The sequence below is a fragment of the Pistacia vera genome, unplaced genomic scaffold (assembly GCF_008641045.1).
Source record: "Pistacia vera cultivar Batoury unplaced genomic scaffold, PisVer_v2 Contig936, whole genome shotgun sequence".
Lineage (NCBI taxonomy): Eukaryota > Viridiplantae > Streptophyta > Magnoliopsida > Sapindales > Anacardiaceae > Pistacia > Pistacia vera.
In genome coordinates this window covers 163,826-185,818 of record NW_022196819.1, presented here as the reverse complement: position 1 = coordinate 185,818, position 21,993 = coordinate 163,826, and the positions used below count along the sequence as shown (strand labels likewise).

The 21,993-nt window shown below is 38.7% G+C and overlaps 1 non-coding gene across 1 annotated transcript; it reads right to left on the bottom strand.

Annotated features, from left to right (window-relative positions):
* Positions 1–1,408: 1,408 nt before the first annotated feature.
* LOC116120475 lies at positions 1,409–1,515 on the bottom strand. Its single transcript, XR_004126552.1, has one exon. It is a non-coding gene; the product is annotated as a small nucleolar RNA R71 (small nucleolar RNA).
* Between the last annotated feature and the right edge of the window lie 20,478 nt (positions 1,516–21,993).

Sequence of the window (21,993 nt, the reverse complement as noted above, 5' to 3'; positions counted from 1 at the left end):
ATTGTGAACTTGATTTGGAAACTCGGAATGACCTGAACTAAGAAGTTTTGGAAATCTAAGAAAAAGAGCTACAACTTTCATGTTTGGGTTTTTCCTTCTGACTGGACAATGGTGAAAACTTGGCTTGAAGTTGTGAAAAGTACGCTGGGAACTGAAGAAAAACGTCTTTGCATGTGCTTTAGTATTTCTACCATAACTTGAGCTGTAGACCTCAGATTGTGCTGATTCTTGAACGACCAGAAAGATAATTGAAAGGGCTACAATTCATATGTCTAATACGTTTCCAGATTAGAATCTATCAGCTCAAATTTTGCCCGAAAGTCTTCGCCGGGCGAAGACAAATATTCGCTGCGGCGAAACCTGCCAGATGTAAAAATAAAACGACGCGTTTTGGCTTGCTAGGGCTTTGTCCTTAAGTGAGAGAGGTAAATTAGAGTGAAAAGGAAAGAGAAAGGGGCTTGGTTGTCATTTGGAGGGATCTCATGGAAGGAGAAGATTATTGAAGATTGAGTTCAAATAGAGAAGATTTCTCTCTTTTGTTGTTTTTCAATGATGAATCTTGATCCAAGTTGTTTTGTTTATTTCGTTTTTGACTATGAACTGAGTTGTTTAGCTAGGGTTTGATGTAATTGATACAATGATTCAAATTTATATGAATTGATTTACTTGAGTTTAATCATGATTGAGTGTTTATCTTTTGCCTAATGACTTTGAATGCTTGATCACCATTCAAATGTGTGGGTTCATAAGAGACTGAGAAGTGATTGTGATTATGCCCTTGGGATAAAAACCGTAGATTAGCAAACGCTAGAGATAGGTTTAGTGATCTATGAAATCTAGAAGAATTCCATAAAGCTTAAAAGACTTTGAAACTATTATCTTCAATTTGTGGGTTCGGAAGCTTAATAGGGATAAGTAGGGAAATGTAGCCTGAGAAGGTATATTTTACAACTTAGGGATTCGATTTTCAATCAAGGAATTAGAATTTGGGTAATAGATCTTATGATTTTGGTTAGCGTATCTAGGTGAAATCACACCCTAGCATTTTTTTTTTACATTTGTTAATTAGTTTAGTTGTTGGGTTTTGCTTTAATTTCATATTCATTCATTTATATTTTTGTTAATTTGTATTTAGTTGTTAATTTCCATCAATCCAATTTATTGTTTCTTCAATTAGGACTTAAACTAGAGAAATCGATACTAGTAACACTATCCTGTGGGAACGATAATCTACTCATATTAATTACTTGTGCGAAAGAACTGCACATATTGCTGTTGTAGGAAACACGCATCAGTTTTGGCGCCGTTGTCGGGGATAGTTTATTATTAATATTGATAGTATCTAGTGTAGTGCTAAATTGAAGCTTTATTTCATTTTTGTAGTTATTGTAAATTTTGTATAGTCTTAACTATGAGAAATGACATTACCTCTTTCGTGCAAGGCAACGATGAATCACTATATGAAGCTTGGGAGAGGTACATGGAGTTGTTAAGGAATTGTCCACATAATGGTCTACCGTTTTGGAGACAAGTCCAAACATTTTCAATGGGTTGCTACCAAATTTCAACGATGGTAGATGTGCAGCAGGCGGAGACTTAAATAACAAGACCCCAGAAGATGTTATGAATGCTTGAGCTGATGGCCAATAATGACTACCAAAGACCTAATGAGAGAGTAATGCCGAAGAGAACAAGGGTCACATGAAGTTGATGTGTTTGCCACATTATTTGCACAAACTCCATCACTTCAAAGCCAATTGGAGGGTATGAATGTAAATTCTATTCACTCACCTTTTATAACTTGTGAATTTGTGCAGGAAACCATGGGAGTGTGGAATGCCCAGATGGAAACCAGTTATTCTTCTCAACAATGAGCAAGTGAATTACATTGTTAGTTCACAAAGGCTGCAAATTGACCCCTTCGCCAATACCTACAATCGGTTGGGGGAATCACCCAAATTTGTCCTGGAGCAATCAAAGCAGTCAATCAAATCAAAGGACAATGCCAAACCATCAACCAGTGGTGAATCATCAACCATGTGAGCAAAGAGTGTCAAATTGGAAGATATATTCGAAGAGTTCATGCAAGAAACCACAAGTTTTATGAATGAGACACGCTCAAACTTCAGAAATCAGGAGTGTCCATCAAAATTTGGAGTTCAAGTGGGGCAATTGGTTGAACAATTGACAGAGAGATCTCAAGGTTCTTTGCCAAGCACAACGGTCACAAATCCTGAAGAACAATTAAATGTCATAACATTGAGGAGAGGTATAGTGTTGGAGCAACCTCACAATGAAGAAAAGTTGGAAGAACATGAAGACAAGACCAAAAAGAGGAAAATCTCAAAGAGCAATGGTGTGCAAGATACTTAAGGGAATTTCAACAAAGCAACTCACCTCACAAGGAACAATTTGAGGAATTTGGTGTAAATGCGCACAAGTAAAAATTGGTGTTAGAAGAGACTCCAAACATTGGACTCAACCATCACCATCTCATCTCAAGTACGCATATACGAACTTGAAGTTCCGAAAAGATGCTTGAGAATGTTCGAAATTCCAAAGGAAAGACCAAGAGGTGGCAATAGGAAGTGAAGCACCCACAAGGTCCGGATTGACGAAGGACCATGGGAAAGTCGAGCTTTCGACTACAAACAAGCGCTTCTTGGGAGGCAACCCAAGTGTTTCATTTGTTTGTTTGTTATTTTGAATTTGTTAGTTGTTTATGATTTAGATAATTTAATTTAGTTTGTTTTTGGGTGTTTCAGGTGAAGTTTCGAACTAAGGCGAAAAAGGGAAAATGTTCAGACTTCGCTGGGGCGAAGAAGTTCTTCGCTGCGGTGAAGCACATTTTGCACTAACAGAAGTTGAAAAGTCCCAGACTTCGCCGTGGCGAAGATTGTTCTTCGCCGAGGCAAGTAGCCTCTTTTTGTGATGCAGCTTCTGTATTTTTCCGCCGCGGCGAAGAATTTGTGTTCGCCGCGGCAAAGAAAGTCGGGTGAATTTGCTAAGGAAACTTCGCCGCGGCGAAGTCTGTTTCTTTTAATAGTCGCGTGACCTTTCATTTTTGCAAAAAATTTCCTGAAGCACTTTTCTTTTTAGTTTTTGTTTTTATTTCTTTATGTTTTGTAAGAGAAATTGATGTTGATTTCCTGTGTTTAGCCTTTATTTGTTTTTGTTAGATTTAGGTTTAGTTCAATAAGGTTGGAGTTAGGATGTAATTCTTTCATATTAATCGGTGAGGGTATCTACACATTTGGCCACATAGACTTTTATGTTTGACAGATGATGATGATGAGGAAGCCAAGGAATGGATGTAGGATTTTGCACAAAAATCGGCCTTTACGGATTAATCAGGGGAGTATCTCGTAACCTTACTTTTGTTTTTTTTTTCTATTCCTTGGATGAGCATGATGTGACATTGGGGACAATGTCATTTTAGTTTGGGGTAGGAAATAGAAATAAAGCTTGGTTTAAGGTATACCGGCTGGAAACCAGAACCCGCCTTAAAAACTGCCTAGCAATACTTGGCAACCTCTGGTATAACAAAGCCACGTACACCTTAAACGAAAAAAAAAAAAAAAAACTTTAGTTATTCTTTAGTTTGAATGTTTTTGCCGATGATGAATTGCATAAGTCTATGATGAAACTAGAATTGTTGGGAATATATTTTTGGAAAATGTATGCATTGCTTAAGTTTTGTTTATGACTGAGTTTTGATTGAGGTTTGTTGAGTGGTTCAGCCACCATTTTCATTTATTTCGGCATGCTTAGATTCATTTTATGTGGTTAGGTGAAGTTTGATAATGTTGGTGGACTCTAGAACCTGTAGAAAAGTGCTTGAGGCGAAATTCTAGGATTAGACATTGTTGAGGAAATGATTTAGGCATTTTTCGGAACGTTTGGCCTTTCCAGCCGAACCATGAATGAATCTTCCCTAGTCACCATTTGAGCCTATGAGATATCATTGCCTTATTTTCCTTGAAACCAAAAATTGTCCAATCCCTATACCTAAACACTTTATCATACCCTTTAGGAGAATTATGGACCTAATGTATGCACAAAAGAGCTTTAAGATGTGTGGAATAAGTGATGGACCAAAATTTTAAGTTTGGGAGTTGCAAAAAGGGTAGGAAGAAGGGGCGATAGACTCAATGTTATTGTAAATATTGTATTTAAAAAAAAAAAAAAGAAAGAGAAGAAGAAGAAGAAAAAGAAAAAAAAAAAAAAAAGAAAAGAAAAAAAAAAAAAGAATTCTTTGTTCAATTCAAAATCAAAAATAAGAAATGCATAAGTTTGAGGGTTGTAAATGGTTGACACTTTGATTGGTGGTTGAGAAAGAAAGTGGAGTTGATGTAGCTCTTAGTGTTTGCATGAGGAAAACCGAGTTCTCACTTTGTTATCCTATCCTTCTCCCTGGAGCCCACTACCCGAGCCAACGTTACAAGCTTGCAAAGACCTTTGATCCTTAGCGATGTCTAGTCCACATTAGTGGAGAGTAGTTCGATACTTAGGCCTATGGAGTCTGCCACCATTTGATAAACTTTACATTTCTGCATAAAATAATCCAGGAAGTTGGAAGTGGATTGAAGTGGGGATCACCTACTTGGTGGACCGATTGAGGAGACAATCGATGTAGCTTATAACTTCTTGGAGTGTTGAACATTTTCTAGTAATAATTTTCCAACAACCTTAGAGACTGTATAAATTCTAGGCAATTTGTGTTGAGTTTGAGTCTAATTTTTGTTCTTCATTTTCAGTTTGTGTGTTTGGTGTTTTGGTTGTTTGTTGCTTTTCTTCTTTGAGTTTATACTTTTTGCTCTCGAGGACGAGCAAATCTTAAGTTTGGGGGTATTTTATAATCATATTTACACTATGATTTTGCAATGAATTTTGATGGGATTTATGATACTTTTCATTCAATTTGGGCATAATTGCTACCTAATTCTATAATTTGTCTTTGCAGGCCTAAACGATGATTTGAGCATAAATGACAGTTTTGAGCGTAAATTGTGTAACTTGAGCTTGGAAACTCGGAATGACCTGAACTAAGAAGCTTTGGAAAGCTAAGAAGAATAGCTACAACTTTCATGTTTTGGGTTTTTTCCTAATTCTGACTGGACACATGGTGACAACTTGGCTTGAAGTTGTGAAAAGTACGCTGGGAACTGAAGAAAAACGTCTGTGCACGTGTTTAGTATTCTACCATAACTTGAGCGTGAGACCTCGGATTGTGCGATTCTTGAACGAACAGAAACATAATTGAAAGGGCTATAATTCATATGTCTAATAATTTTCCAGATTCAGAATCTATCATGCTAAAATTTGGCCCGAAAGTCTTCGCCGTGGCGAAGACAAATATTCGCCGCGGCGAAACCTGCCAGATGTAAAAATAAAACGACGCGTTTTGGCTGCTAGGGCTTCGTCCTTAAGTGAGAGAGGTATAAATTAGAGTGAAAAAAAGGAAGGAAAAGGGGCTTGGTTCGTCATTTGGGAGGCAGCTCATGGAAGGAGAAGATTATTGAAGATTTGAGCTTCAAATTAGAGAAGATTTCTCCATCTTTTGTTTTGTTTTCAATGATGAATCGATCCAAGTGTTTTGTTGTTTATTTCGTTTTGACTATGAACTGAGTTGTTGAGCTAGGGTTTGATGTAATCTTGATACAATGATTCAAATTTATATGAATTGATTTACTTGAGTTTTAATTTCATGATTGAGTGTTATCTCTTTGCTTAAGACTTTTGAATGCTTGATCACTTTCAAATGTGTGTTGTTCATAATGAGACTGAGAAGTGATTTGGATTATGCCTCTTAGGATAAAAACCGTATTAGCAAACGCTAGAGATAGGTTTAGTGATCTATGAAATCTAGATAGAATTCCATAAAGCTTAAAAGACTTTGAACTATTAATCTTCAATTTGTTGGGTGCGGAAGCTTAATAGGGATAAGTAGGGAAATGTAGCATGAGAAGGTATATTTTACAACTTAGGGAATTCGATTTTCAATCAAGGAATTAGAATTTGGGTAATAGATTCTATGATTTGGGTTAGCGTATCTAGGTGAAATCAACACCCTAGCAATTTTTTTTTTTACCATTGTTTAATTAGTTAAGTTGTTGGGTTTTGCTTTAATTTCATATTCATTCATTTATATTTTTGTTAATTTGTATTTAGTTGTTAATTTTCCATCAATCCAATTTATTGTTTCTTCAATTAGGACTCAAACTAGGGAAATCGATACTTAGTAACACTATCCTCGTGGGAACGATACTCTACTCATCATTATATTACTTGTGCGATTAGTATACTTGCTACATATTGCATGTTGTAGGAAACACGCATCAATAACTTCTCCCATATCCAAGAGTGATGAATCCTTTGTCGATCCACCATAGTCTCGCTACATTTCTCAATATAGCCAATCACTACTGTATTGATAGCTTTAAATAAAACTACGTTGGGCTAGTGTCAAACTACACCAATTGGTGCATAAGGCGCTCTGATGATCTCAAGTCTAAGGATCACATGCACCACTATCCGTTAGATGATTTATTCCATAAACACTGGGGTTACCATCCATATGGAATCCTCTGGTGGGTATGTCCAGTGAACTTGCCTCTAGCAAGCACCCATGCGTTGCATCAGGTTGTTGGCAAACAACATTGACAAGTGAGATCAGTCACTGCCTTTCGACAGGGTCGTTTAACGCTATGATAGCCTTACTGTATTATCTATGTCCTTGGACAGAATAATATTGGGGCTACAGACGTTTCTAAAATGGCCACCTTATGTGATCATAGGGTTTTCACTATCAAGATTTGAAACACTTGATACCCTCATCACGGTTCTACCATGCTAAGGACATATAACTATGATTTACACGATATAGAAGAATATGCCTTTTATTGATAAATAAAAATTTATTACAGAGTCAATCTTGCAATAATTGATTGGCTCTAGGGAGAAATAAAGCCAAAACACTTTGTGCAAAATCAGCTCGATACATGTTCATCAATGACAAATTGTATAAGCGTGGGTTCAATTCACCATTATTGCGGTGTGTTGACCATGAAGATGCAGACTATGTTCTAAGAGAGATCCATGAAGGCATCTATGGGAACCATGTAAGGGACATATCTCTAACATACAAAGTGCTTCGTCAAAGCTATTACTAGCCAACAGTCTTTGACGATGTAGCAGACTATGTGCACATATGCGACAAATGTCAGAGGTGCGTAGATGTTGCACGAGCTCCACCCTAGGAGTTAACTACTTTGACAAGGCCCTACCATTTGCAATTTGGGGCATCGACTTGATAGGCCTTTTACCTCAAGGAAAAGGGGGCGCTAAGTTTGCAGTTGTCACTGTGGACTACTTTACTAAATGGGTAGAAGCTGAGCCTTTAGCTACCATCATGTCAAACAAGTTGAAAGATTTTATCTACAAGAACATCATTTATAGATTCGGTATCCCCCATACTATAATAACCAACAATGGAAAACAGTTTGACAGTGAAGACTTCAGATCTTTCTACGAATGGCTTGGTATTAAGAAGAGCTTCGCCGTTGTTTATCAGCCTTAAGCCAATGGTCAAGTAGAGGCTGTGAACAAAGTTATCAAGCACACCATTAAGAAGAAGCTCGACGCCCTGAAGGGAAGACAGGCAGAAGAATTGCCTGAGGCCTTATAGTCTTAGATAATGATAGCCAGAAGCTCAGTAGGAGAAACCTTGTTCTCTTTATCATACGAGTGTGAAGCAATGACCCCAGTTGAAGTGGAGATTAGTTCGTTTCAGAGGAAAGTTTTCAACGAAGAAACAAACAAAGATCTTCTCCGCCTGAGGCTAGACCTAATTGAAGAGCATCCGGCCAAGTCTCAGCTAAGGCTCGTCTCGTATCAGCATCGAGCTAGATGATACTTTAACACCAAAGTCAAGAATAAGGACTTTGAAGTGGGAGACCTAGTCCTCAGAAAGAGGGTCCAGGTACACAAAACCCAAACTTTGGTATAGTTGGGCCCAAATGGGAAGATCCATTCAGGATCTTTGAAAAGCTCGCACCAGGAACCTTACTCCTGGAACGCCTCAATGGCGAAGCCATACTGCAAGCCTGGAATGTCGAGCATCTGTGAAGGTATTACAAATGAGCAGCTCGGGTTCCACTCATGTTTTATTTTCTTTCAAACATTTATTGTAAGGTCGTTTATGGCCAAAAGATTCTATCAATAAAAAAACGGTATTATCCAGAAACTTTTCTTTGTTTGTCTTTTTTGTTTATTTATTGTTTATCATTTATTACTTCAAAAATCGCAACCTATGCGATCGCATCCAAAAAACTCAGAGTCATAAGTTCAGAAAAAAAGTAGCTTAGTTCAATAAGCCACATCAAAATCCAACTCATTAAGGGTGAAATTCCCTAGATCAACGAAGTTACACTTGCAAAAATCCAAGTAAAACACGTCAAAGAAAATCGATCATAAGTTGGTAACCAAAACTCAAGACGGACAATGAGTCCAAAGTCAAAGTTTTCGCATAAGATTTCCTCACATATATTCGAAAAGTTCCTCAAGAAGTGAGCTACGCATAACTTAGAACAAATTCAAAATTTTTATGACAAGTCCAATTAGGATGATCATAACGACTCTGCAGAAATAAAAAAATTGCTCAATAGATATATGCAAAAAATCTTTTTTATTGATTAAAAGTTTAATTACAAACTAAACTAAAAAATGAAAAAAAATAGAGAAATTCTTCTAAGCAGTTAGAGGATCATGGGGCTCGTCGCCAATCTGAGCAGAAGTTTCCTTGACAGTAAGAGTTTGGAAGCCATTTCGAGGGTAGGAGTTGGGACATCTTGTAGAGGCTTGGTCGGGGGAAGGTCGATAGCAATAAAGGGGAGCGTAGCCAGGGGAGTCGGATCCTCGACCTCCTGCCTAAGGCTAGTTTCCTTCTCACCTCCCTCGACTTCCTCCTGGTCCTCACCATCAGGCTTGGAATCATCCGAGTAAACATAGGCCATTCCTTGAGCCTCGATCCTTATTCTGTTGACCTCCTTCTAATAGGATCACAACAAAAAGGAGAATGCACAAGGAAGACCAATGCCTCCCAAGCTCGGTTTAAGACAGCCTCATTCAGCTCCCTAATTTAAAGCCTAAGTTGCTCAGTTTCGGCCTCGGCATTTTGTCGACCTTTCGTTTCCTAGGCAAGGTTGAGCGAGATTTGTTTAAACTTTGCCTCCCAATCCTGTTAGAGTAGGTGCCCTAGAGTCAATCAATTATTGTAAAATTGACTCTGTAATAAATGTTTATTTATCAATAAAAAGGCATATTCTTCTATATCATGTATGTAATGATATATGTCCTTAGGATGGTATAACCATGATGAGGGTATCAAGTGTTTCAAATCTTGATAGTGAGAACCCTATGATCACATATGGTGGCCATTTTAGAAATGTCCGTAGCCCCAGTATTATTCTGACCAAGGACACAGATAATACAGTAAGGCTATCATAATGTTGAGCGACCCTGTCGAAAGGTAGTGACTGATCTCACTTGTCAAGGTCGTTTGCCAACAACCTGGTGCAACGCATGGGTGCTTGCTAGAGGCAAGTTCATTGGACAGACCCACCAGAGAATTCTATATGGATGGTAACCCTAGTGTTTTTTGAATAAATCCTCTAACGAATGGTGGTGCATGTGATCCTTAGACTTGAGGTCACCGGAGCGCCTTGTGCATCGATTGGTGTAGTTTGACACTAGCCCAATGCAGTTCTAATTGGAGCTATCAATACGGTAGTGATTGGCTACATTGAGAAGTGTATTGAGACTGTGGTGGATTGACAAAGGATTCATCACTTGTGGGTACGGGAGAAGTTATCTCACTGGGTAATTCAGTAAATGGCAATGACATTAAATTTGTGGCCATAGTGGGATTGAGTTATTGCTCAATCCAATTTATTATTCCGATCATTGGTCTAGTAACTAAATACAAAGATATCGAGGATAACTAAGGTTGACACTATTTCTGTACCTCAGTCTCGATGAGATAACTAATGATCAAAGGATTGGATTGCACAGTAACCGTATCGTTGACAAGTAGCTGTTTCACTGAATCTGAATCTATCGGGTGGCCATGATGCCTTGTTAGGGGCCAATCTTGATCTGTGAGCAATAAGATGATTAATTGGTGTTAATCGCGATACTACTCACTGCCGATATGATAAGGAGCCTACATGCCACACACTTAGAAGATAATTTAAGAATCGTTTTTTTTTTTTTTTTTTTTTTTTTTTTTTTTTTTGTGAAAGGGGTATTTTCGTCTTTTAGGATGAAAGGGTATTTTGGTAATCTCATAGTACAATTAAATTTGCTGAGGTTGTTGCTTGTATTTAATTTTAATAATAAAATTAAAATTAGTGAGATTATATTTAAATATATGTGCGCATATATTTAAATGGATTATTATTAATAGTTAAATGTTAATTTATATTAATTTATTTTAATTATATTAATAATCAATTAAAATTAAAATACCATAAAGGGTGTGTTTGGTTGCAAGGATGGATTAACTTAAGTGTCCATGGCTATTCCTATTGGGATTAGTGTTGTCAATTAAGTGACACTATATATCAGTGAAACTTAATTAAAACATAAAAAAAATATAATTAATTTTTCATTCATTGATTGAAAAGATAACATTAAAACATAAAAAAAATATAATTAATTTTTCATTCATTGATTGAAAAGAAAACCCTAGCCACCTTTTCTTCTCTCTCTCACGTTTTTCATAGTGTGTGAATCAAAGAATTTCTTTCTTTGATTCACTTGATTTTTAAAGCCTTCTATTAGTTCTAGCAAAATTATAGTAGGTTCTGCGGATTATTTTCGTGTGGACGACGTTCGTGCGATTCTCTTCTTGAATCGACAAGCGAAATCAAAGAATTAAAGGAGCCTCCAAACATTGGTAATGTGTTCTTAATCCTTGTATGGATTATTTACTATGATTTATATTGTACAGATTTTCTGTTTATTAACATGTAAGCAATTTGATCTATACCCAGATCTTGGTGTAGAAAGTGATTGATCTTTTTTTGTTTTAATTTGTGATTTTTCCGCTGCCTTTTCGAGATCAATAACTTACAATGGTATCAGAGCCTCGGGTATTAGATTATGTTGTTTAATTGATGTTTGATAACATGTGTATTTGCTTGATAACATGTTATTGCATGATTTGAAGGTTTTTAAATCTAGAAAAATTCTGTATGTTGAATGTTTTAATTAATCAATTGATTAAATAATGTATTGATTGAATGTGTATTGGTTGATTGGTGTCCTGGTCGAATGTTTAAGCATTAGATTTGATTTGGATCCGTGTCGTTATGTGAAAAACTGCAAAAGACGTTACTGTGTGATTCACTATTTTGCGGCGTCAGCCGCGGTGAAATAACGCTTCGCCGTGGCGAAATTCAAAAAATGAATCTGGCTGCGGCAAAATAAACCTTCGTCGCGGCGAAATGCCGAAAAAGTAAATCTAGCTGCGGCGAAATAAAGCTTTGCCGCGACATGAATCTCTTTGGAACATTTTCTGTTTTCTGGAAGTTCACGGTAGCCGCGGTGAAATAAAACTTCTCCACAACAACCATGTGTATGAACTTTGCCGAGGCGAATAATTTATTCGCCGTGGCAAGAAACCTACTATTTCATTTTTGCTTTTCATTTTTCGCACAAGGGCTAAGTTGCAGTTTTTGAACTTTTAAATCCAATATTCATTCTGCATGTTTAAGAGAGTAACTTAATAATTCAACCCACCCAATTCAAAATTGATTGTTTTTGAATATATGCAATGTTCTTGTTTGATGATTGTATGGTGCCCAGTACATGAGCCTTAGACCTATTGTTTATTGTTTATTGGGTTTGTTTGTAAATATTATAAACAAATAGAACACGCAGGTCCTGCCTCTCTCTTTTAAATCTCCATGTATTTCTTCTTCTCATCTCACTCCCCTCGTATGTAATGCGAGGTTTCTATTTTATTGATGTAAATTAGAATAAGATTTTTATTATAAAATTCTTTGTAATGATCGTGAAGAAGAAACGAAAGAGCTTTGAAGAGGAATAACATGAAGACACCAGTTTTTTTTGTTTAAACCCTAGGTTGACCTACCGATTCCTCTAGGCTCGAGGAAATCAGTTTTAGTGGGCCATGTACCGGCACTTTTTATTTTGTTTAGAATGCATGCTAAGGTTGAATGTTCAATAACATGCCAATCAATGACATTCTAACAAAGATAATAATCTGGTGAGACATTAAATAAAAACCTTCAACTTAAGTATATTAAGTCACGTATGCCTTCCATCACCATGATTTTAATCAAACCACTGTTCGTCTGAACCTTGTTCGCAAAAGCGAATGGTACACTTCTACTAGTGGGAGGTTAAAATTCATTGGACTTTTCCTTAATGGTGATGGGTTGACTTAAAATGACAGTTTTGCTTGTTCGCCAAAGCGAAGGTTGATAAACACGTCATAGGCATAGTAGAGTAGTACGTATGTTCTATGCACGTGGCGACATGTAGTGTCCACTCTATTGATACTGGGAATCACACTTGAGGACAATGGTTAGGCTGTTGGATTGTGTGATTGGCTTGTTGGCTTGCTTCACATTTGAGGTTGGTAGTAGGAGCTATCAACTGGTGTGGATTAAGTTTGTTGGCCTACCTAAAAACCCATTTTGGCTTGTTCGCCAAAGCGAAGGTTTGAAATGGGCTAGATGGGATCTCAGTCCACTAGGAAAGCCAACGGGCTTTCCCGAGTTAATAGTGATGGCTATTAGCTTGAGGAAAATAATGGGAGCGATTATTTAATAAAAGGCCTTATTAAATAAAAATAAATATGATAATAATTTTGCTTTATTCTGCACTTGTAGTTTCACTTAATTGAGCAAAATGATCCCAACATCACTATGACAAATCATCGAACTGGGAGAGAAATGGAATGGTGAGAATTTCGTTGACGGGTATAGAAGTATAAACGATATACTTTAGTCAAGCGATAGATTATACACCATTGAGCATGCTTTGTCACTAGAGCCTGCTAATAGTTCTATCCATGAGACTGGGTATGTATATGTGAAGCATACACATGATGCGAAAGCATAAATGACTAGATACATTGTGCTTGAATCAATGACACCATTACTGCGACAGTAGTGCCAGAGAATGGACTTGTCTTCTATTCTTCATTTTCTTCAAAGAAATGAGAAGCATGTGGTGTCTTAGTCATTATTCAGATGTAAGATGGAAGAGGGTACCAAAATTGGTGATCATATACTCAAGTTGACCAAGTATATGAACAGGCTTGAGACTTTGGGATGCAGACTTAATGAAGGTTTAGTAATAAACCTAATATTACAGTCTTTGCCAGATTCTTATTCTCAATTTGTCTATGACTTCATTAAGGATGATAAGAAGAATACCCTTTCCGAGCTTCTGGATATGTTGAATGCTACTGAGTCAGGCATGAAAATGTCAGAAACATTGACGTTAGTTGAAGCCAACTCAAGTGAGAAGGTAAGGGCTCAGAAGTCGTTGGAAGGAACTGCTATAGATGGAAAGGGCATTTGTCCTCACTGTGGGAATCCCAGCCACTAGAGGAAACATTGCAAGGGTTTTCTAGTAAAAAAGAAGAAGAATGTTACTTCTTTGTCAAGTATGTTCTTGATTGAGATTAACTTCTCCCGTCAACATCTTGGGTCATTGACACAAGATGTGGTACTCACATTTGTTCTAATGTGCAAGGACTACGGCAGAGTAGATTGCTCGCCGAGGGAGAGGTAGACCTACTAGTTGGAGATGGAGCACATGATGCTGCATTAGCTGTAGGATCTTATTGTTTGATTTTGCCTACGGGCTTGTTACTTGGAACTTGTGGATTGTTATGATATTCGTTCAGTTTCTAGAAATAATTTTTCTGTGTCCACTTTTTTTCTGTGTCCACTTTGGACAAGTAAGAATATTGCTTTACTAATTGATTGTTGTCTTTTAGTATAATAATATTCTATGGAACTGTTTCATAATAATATGTTTTCAAAAATGGACAATAAGAATATTTTCAAAGTCACATCTACGCCGAATTTGGCAAGCTGAGTTAAACATACGTGAAAGAATGTGGGAGTTAGGTCCATGATGAGGTTTTTGTGATCTACCCACATAATTTTGGGGTTATGCCCTAGAGACTGCGACTCACGCACTAGACCGTGTACTGCCAAGGTCTGTAGATAAGACTCCATATGAATAATGGAGTGGGTGAAAGCTCAACTTGTCTTATCTAAGGATTTGGGGTTGCGAAGCTTATGTCAAGAAATTGACTTCGAACAAGCTGCGCTCGAAATCCTGCGAAAGTGTATTTGTGGGGTATCTTGAGGAGACCAAAGGATACTATTTCTACCGTCCAGAAGAGCACAAAACCTTTTGTTGCTCATACTAGTGTCTTTCTAGAAAAGAAATTTTTTTCTAAGAAGTACTAATGGGAGAAAAGTAGAGATCAATGAAGTTCTAGTACCACAAGATACATTAGACGAAAGACGGGATGATGTGCCACAGGAAGTGGTTGAATATCAGGAGGAGGTTACTCCACAACTTGTGGATTAAAGTGAACCACCTCAGGTAGCACAGGAGCTATGTAGATCTGGGAGAGTACGTCGTGAGCCTGAGAGATATGGTTTTCTCGTGACTCAACATGGTGACATACTGGTCTACCAAGACAATGAACCCAGAACCTACGATGAATATGTATTGGATCTAGATTCCGTTAAATGACTTGAAGCCATGAAATTTGAGATGGACTCCATGTACCAGAACCAACTATGGTCTCTGGTGGAACCACCTGAAAGGGTGAAACCCATAGGGTGTAAATGAGTCTTCAAGAAGAACACTGACATGGATGGCAAGGTGCATACTTATAAGGCATGACTGGTTGCCAAAGGTTTCAAACAAATTCATGTTATAGACTATGAAGAAACCTTTTCACCGGTTGCCATGATTAAATCCATCCAGATTATGCTTGCAATTGCAGCATATCATGATTATGAGATTTGGCAAATGGATGTCAAAACGGGCTTTTCTGAATGGAAACTTTGAAGAGGATGTGTATATGACACAACCCAATGGTTAGCTGAGAAGGTATGCAAGTTGCAGAGATCCATTTATGGACTCAAGCAAGCTTCAAGGAGCTGGAACATTCATTTTGATGAAGCCGTAAAAGAATTCGATTTTATCAAGAATGAAGATGAGCCTTGTGTTTACAAGAAAATGAGTGGGAGCACAGTGGCACTCCTGGTGTTGTATGTCGACGACATACTTCTAATAGGGAATGATATATCGAACTTGCAGTCGGTAAAGACTTGGTTATCCAAGTGCTTCTCCATGAAAGACTTAGGAGAAGCAACTTACATCTTCGGAATAAAGATCTACCGAGACAGATCACATAGGTTGCTTGGCCTAAGTTAGAGTACATACATTAACAAGGTACTGAAGAGATTCAGTATGGAAGAATCCAAGAAGGGATTTCTTTCGATGCCACATGGTGTCTATCTCTCTAAGGATATGTGTCCTAAAACATACGATGAGAGAGATAGAATGAAGAGGATCCCATACGCATCAGCAATTGGATCCATCATGTATGCCATGTTGTGAACTCGGATTGATGTCTCATGTTCATTTAGCACTTGTAATAGATATCAATCGGATCTAGGTGAACGTCATTGGATAGCTGTTAAAAACATCCTAAAGTACCTGAAGAGGACTAAGGACATGTTCTTGGTTTATGGAGGGGAAGATGAGCTCACTGTAAGAGGATATAGTAATACTAGTTTCCAAACGGATAGAGATGATTATCTATCGCAATCAGGGTTTGTATTTTAACTCAATGGGGGTGTAATGAGCTGGAAGAGCTCTAAGCAAAGCACTGTAGCGGACTTTACAATAGAGGCTGAGTATATTGCATTATCCTATGCGGCCAATGAGGCAGTCTAGATTAAGAAGTTCGTCACCAAACTTGGTGTGGTTTCCACAATTGTTGATCCAATAGATGTCTATTATGACAACAATGGAGCAATTGCTCAAGCAAAGGAACCACGATCTCCCTAGAAGTCCAGACACATACTTAGACTTTTTCATCTCATCAGAGAAATGGTTGAGAGGAAAGATATACAAATCAGTAAAGTGCATACTGATGACAATCTTGCTCATCCACTGATGAAGCCTCTATCGCAGCATGAAAAACACTTAAGGTCATTCGGTATTAAATACATGAATGATTGACTATAGTGCAAGTGGGAGATTGTTAGAGTAAGTGCCCTAGAGCCAATCAATTATTGTAAAATTGACTCTTTAATAAATGTTTATTTATCAATAAAAAGGTATATACTTTGTGCCTTCCTACTGAGGCAAGCTTGGTTTACTTCCCACTTCGCCAGTGGGAATGGATTTTTTCTTGGCCAAGTCCTTGGCCGTGGATTTCTTTGGGCTGCTTGCTTGCCTTACGATCTCCGTACCCGAGCCACCTTGCTGCTCCACCACCTTCTGTTTCCTCAAACCCCCCTAAGTCTCAGTCATTTTTTTTTCTTGCCAGAGCCCTCATATTGCTTTGACATCTTTTTCATGCCCGAGCCATCATATTGCTTGAGCGCTTTCTATTTTCCCGAGCCTCCAATTGGCTCGGATGCTTTCTTCGCTAGCCTCTTTTGTGGCTCGGGGGCACCTTTCCCGTTAACTGCCTTAGAGGTGGTCACGAGCTTCTTAGTGCTTGGGCCTTCCCCAAGCTTGCCCTCGCTTCGCTTTAGGGCCAGATGCGAGGCACCTTGCTCGACTGTTCCAGCAGCATCAATAGGTTGCTTCTTCGTCGGAGCATCCAACGTCTTCTTGGCAGCCCCGAAAGTTGCCACCTTCTTCTTTAGGCCCTTTGGTTTCTCAGCCCATATTTCTATGAAAAGGGAGGCAAACTATCAACGACCTAAACACAAAAAAAAAAAAAAAAAAAAAAAAAAAAAGTGAGCCAATAAACGCTTTACCTTTCTTAAGGATGGTGATGAAATTTTCTTTGTTTGGGCAAAAGTCGTATGCCCTCAATCGAGGAAGCGAGATAATCTTGTTGTTGTTGCGCTCCTTGTCAGAGAGATTGCTAAAGCGCTAAAGCCTTTGTAAGCTCACCTTGGGGAGAAAATTCAGTTAGACGTTAACTGTACAACAAAGAAGTTTGGTTAGTTCAACCATAGAGCTTGAAGGCTCTCTTCACACTCATTGGAGGTCAAAATATTACTAGCTTTTGAAGCAAAGCGCTGGTCTCCCCAGCCTCATAAGAAAAATTAAGAATCCCAATATGGGACCTTCTTTAGAATGTTGACTAGACCGTTAAAATTTACCTTGCCTTGGAGAGGTAGTATGTCTGGTCTTAACCCTTCTTCAACCTATACAAATGGATGAGCTACCCAACAGATGGCTCGCCTAGCTCGGTAATCTGGTACGCTATGTACAAACCTATGATTATGATGTATGAGTTCGTGGACAGCTGGAGAGGGACGATGTCGAACCTTCTCAAAACGTTGTCAATGAAATGATGGGGATAGATAGCCTGCACCTCAAGAGGGATTCAAAAATCGCCACACACCCCATGGGGGGATTCGTCTAGGAGAAGCCTCCTGAAACTCTCAAATTAAGTAGAGGCGCATAAGTCTCAGTTATGCATCTCAGATCCTTGATCTTGATCGAGGATTATGGCTCTCTGCGTGGCCTACGAGTCGGAGACTTCTTTGGTTGAGCGACCTCTGTAGAGGCACGGTTAGACAAGCCCATCGCATCGAGGTCCAAGCCCTGTGTAACAACATCCTCGTAAACCTTGGGGATTATGCCCCTAAGGACTACTGAGCCTGTAGGAGAATTGAACATGCGATCAATTATGTTGTTGCTTGACGAGGACATGATTATAGCTCGCCTCTAGGTACCAAAAAAGAAGTGAACATGTGTCAGAGCTCAAAAAATTCGACGACTTATCCATACTTTGCTTTCAGTTCAGGCACCCGAGATAGCTTGCATCGGACAATAGACACACGCAACCTACCAGGGATTCCAGTGGCCACCATGATAAATCCTCCTTAAACCCAGAACCGCCGAAGACACACTTAAAAACCCTAACAAAGTCCTAAAAGACTCAATGTGGCCACAACAATGGCCACCCACAATCGCGAAAATCAAGAAAACAAGTAACGGAAGGGAAAAGAAACCTTCCCAGAATAGGAGGAAAGGATGAACTTGTCGAAAAAGCACTGTGAAGATGAAGAAGTAGCGACATAATAAGCAAGAATTTTTGAGAATTTTTGCAAGGTGTGTAAGCTTTCTGACGAGTTTGCTCGCTTTTATAGTGGTTTGCATGGAAGACAAAAGGGCAGGGTTCTATTGTAGCCGTCAATCTATAGTGAATCTTGACCCTCTATTCGTCGATCAATCTTAAACCTTGGACATGGCCACGTGTCAATCATCCACGAGGGGCGATTAACCGTCAGACTGCCATAATCATAACCGTCATCACACATCGCCTCAACTTCGAGTGTGAACAGTTGTAGTCGCTCGCATTTAATGTGACATGACTGTGTGGAATTTACACAAGTACTCTCACTTTTCAAATTTTGAGTTTATCAAGAATGTCACAGAAGAGAAAAGGTCAAGTGTGGAGTACGTCAACTAGGCATGAGTCCGACTCACGAAGCTCAACCGAATCTGCATCTAATGCCCTATCGATGAATGCCTAGCTTGATAGCAAATCGAGCAATAGTCTTTGAAGCTCAAAATGAAAAACACTAGGGGTAGATGTTGTGTGTGATTTTTCCATTAAGCTTGGAGAATTGCGAGATTATAGCCCGATCCAGAACCAGCTCGATTCTATCGATTGTCCGATCCAACATAAGCTCGTCGAGTTATAGCTCGACCTAGCATAAGCTAATCATGACCCATCCTTACAGTTGTTCAACCAATTCACAGATAACTTCATATCTTAGATATCTCGGGAATGATCAGATAAGCAATAATCTTTTCGTAATCACAATGCCCAATCGCGAGAATATCGGAGTTGCATTTCAAACTTAATTGTAATCCCTTTATTTTTGCTATTTCCTTTGTGTACAATCTGTATATAAACCCCCTCCAACGATGAGAAAGGGGTTAGCAAATTATTCTAGGACTTTCATTGTAAGCTCTCACAGCAAATACAAAAACAGTGGACATAGGCTCAAGAGTTCAACTCGCTGAACCACTTTAAAAATCTCTTTGCCATTTGCTTTATTGCATTTATTATTGTTTCACTGTTGGTTACCCGTAATCACGTACACGTCAGTTTCTGTCCCGACAAGGTCGATCGGATCACTCTAGTTGGTGTATTTTTGCATCAACATTCGAGAATGCTGAAAATGATTTTTTGCAATGCAAATCGCACTTTTGTTACCACACAGAAGTCTCATATCATCTTCATTTATTCCATAATAAAAAAGCATTTGCTTCATCCAGAGAAATTGTGCGCAACTATATATTCTGCTTCTAAAAATGACAATGATATAGAACTTTGTTTCTTACTTTACTAAGCGACTAAATAACTCCCTATATAAAAGCAACTACCACTTGTGCTTTTTCTACCATCCTTATTTCCAACCCAATAAGCATCAATATAACCCATAAGATCAATATTAGTATCAAAAGAATAAAATAGTCCATAAGTCAAATTTCCACTAACATAGCGAATAAAACGTTTAAAAGTAGTTAAATGAGAATCTTTAAGACATGACTGATATTGAGCACTCACACTTACACTATATGCAATGTTAGATTTATTGACTCATATTGAGCACTCACACTTACACTATATGTAATTTTAGATTTATTGATTGATATCGAGAGCACTCACCTTACAAATATAATCAATTTCTGTAAATACGATAAATAGGACATTTGTTATGCCTAAAAAATCAAGGCTGACATAAGCTTACATCAGCAAGCACCAATCAGAGTTAGGAAGACTTTGCGCTGTCTAGGAGCTGCCACGTCACCCCAAGACAGAAAGGATACGACTATCACCAACCCAGCAAATTCAACTTTTATCTATGAGTGAATGGGGACCGCACACCTGTCCAAGCCCTAGATAATTTTAGGATATTTCCTAAGTTATCAACCAATGGGAGTCAAGGAAGAACTTGCACGACACCTACCCACTTGCAGATTTGGAATCATTACCTTGAATTCAGCGGCTATAAATAGAGAACTCCCCCTCATAAATTCTCTGATTTTCACAATATTCAATAGCAAAGACAACCTACGAGAAAGAGACTAACTTGATATTCTTTCTGAATACACAGTCATTGTACCTCTGTTTACTGTTTGCTATACGCTACCTCTTGTAACACACTTATATAAAAGAAAAAGTGGATGTATGAATCACTTTAAGCATCTGAACCACTATAAAAATCCTCTGTCTTATTTATTATTCGCTCTTTGCATTCAATAGCATTTTATCCTTATCCCAACACTAAAGTCAATCATTCACATATAATTTCTAAGACTCTCTTAGCACTTTGCACGTGTGAGGTCGTTGGTATCAAAATCAAGCATCAAAAGTTTGGCACTAGAAGAAGGGCACAAATTTCACATCAGCTCTTCATCCAGTATTTCTAATCAATCAGATCTACTAGCGAACTTATGGCTCAAGGTCTTGAAACTGAGCATACTAGCACCAATAACGAGGAGACCCCCCGAGTATAGGATGTTACTCCTCCTAAAGTACCTCCAGTTCCCCAAAGTATTGTGGTGGGCATCCCTTCGATCTCTCAGCCAGATCCAGCTATAATGGATTACCTGGAAAGGTTCAACAACACCTCCGAATGGTTAACCAAATGTTAGATTGTTTAGATTAGGTTATACCGCCCAATTCTAATAAGGCGATGCCACCTTCAAAAAGGTCTGTAGATCACGCCAAAGTGTTGAAACGGGCAAAAGCTCATACCACACGCACTACAGTGCGTAAAAATAAGGGAAACAAATGGCAAACAATGGTCCAAAAGGCTCTAAAGGGCCAGTGAATATCGGTCGTGATACACAGAGAATACCTATATCTTTGCAACTGCGTGGTATGTCACATCATGAGCCATCTCATGCCACATCGCAAGGGCACCCCCACAAGAGTGCTCGGCAAAGAGATTCCCATTATCACTAGAATGATGGTTCCGACCATCACTGTGATGGAAATACTCACCGTCCGCGGGTCAGTTCTGACCACCACGGAGGTCGGGTGAACTCCCCATGCCATTCAGTACCTTCACATGGCTCTAGCCAGCATGTGTAAAGGTATGTCGAAGGCTTCGACCAAGGCAGGGAAGAGTTCGATTTGTGGTCTTTCCTTAATCGCAATCATGGAGAACGCACTCACATTGCAAAAAGTGCTCCTCAGATGGCTCTGCTTCCTTAGATAGAGGAGTTACAGCGAGCCTTAGATTAGCTTAAAGCTCAACAGGATGAGCAGGGGCAGGTTGTTGAGGCGTCTCTCTTTTCTTCAACAATTTTGACTGCTCCTCTCCCATCAAGATTTAGAATGCCCGACATGAGAGCATTCGATGAGAATTCTGATCCGCATGATCATATTTATGAGTTTAATGACCTCATGGAGCTTCACCAAGTTTCTAACTTGGCAAAAGGTCGCTGCCTAGCAGTGACTCTAACTGCCCACGCCAAACATTGGTTCAGATCGCTTCCACCAAGGTCTATCAACTCGTGGCAGTAGATGAGTTCGTTATTCTTGAGACACTTTCAAGCCAATCATAAGTTCTTAATGTCATTGAGGTACCTCAACAACATACGACAAGAGAGGAATGAATCTCTCCAGTCTTATATTGACAGGTTTCACAGGGAGCTGAATAAGGTGACTAATACACCCAAGGATTCAGTTCAAACTCTCATTATTGCTAG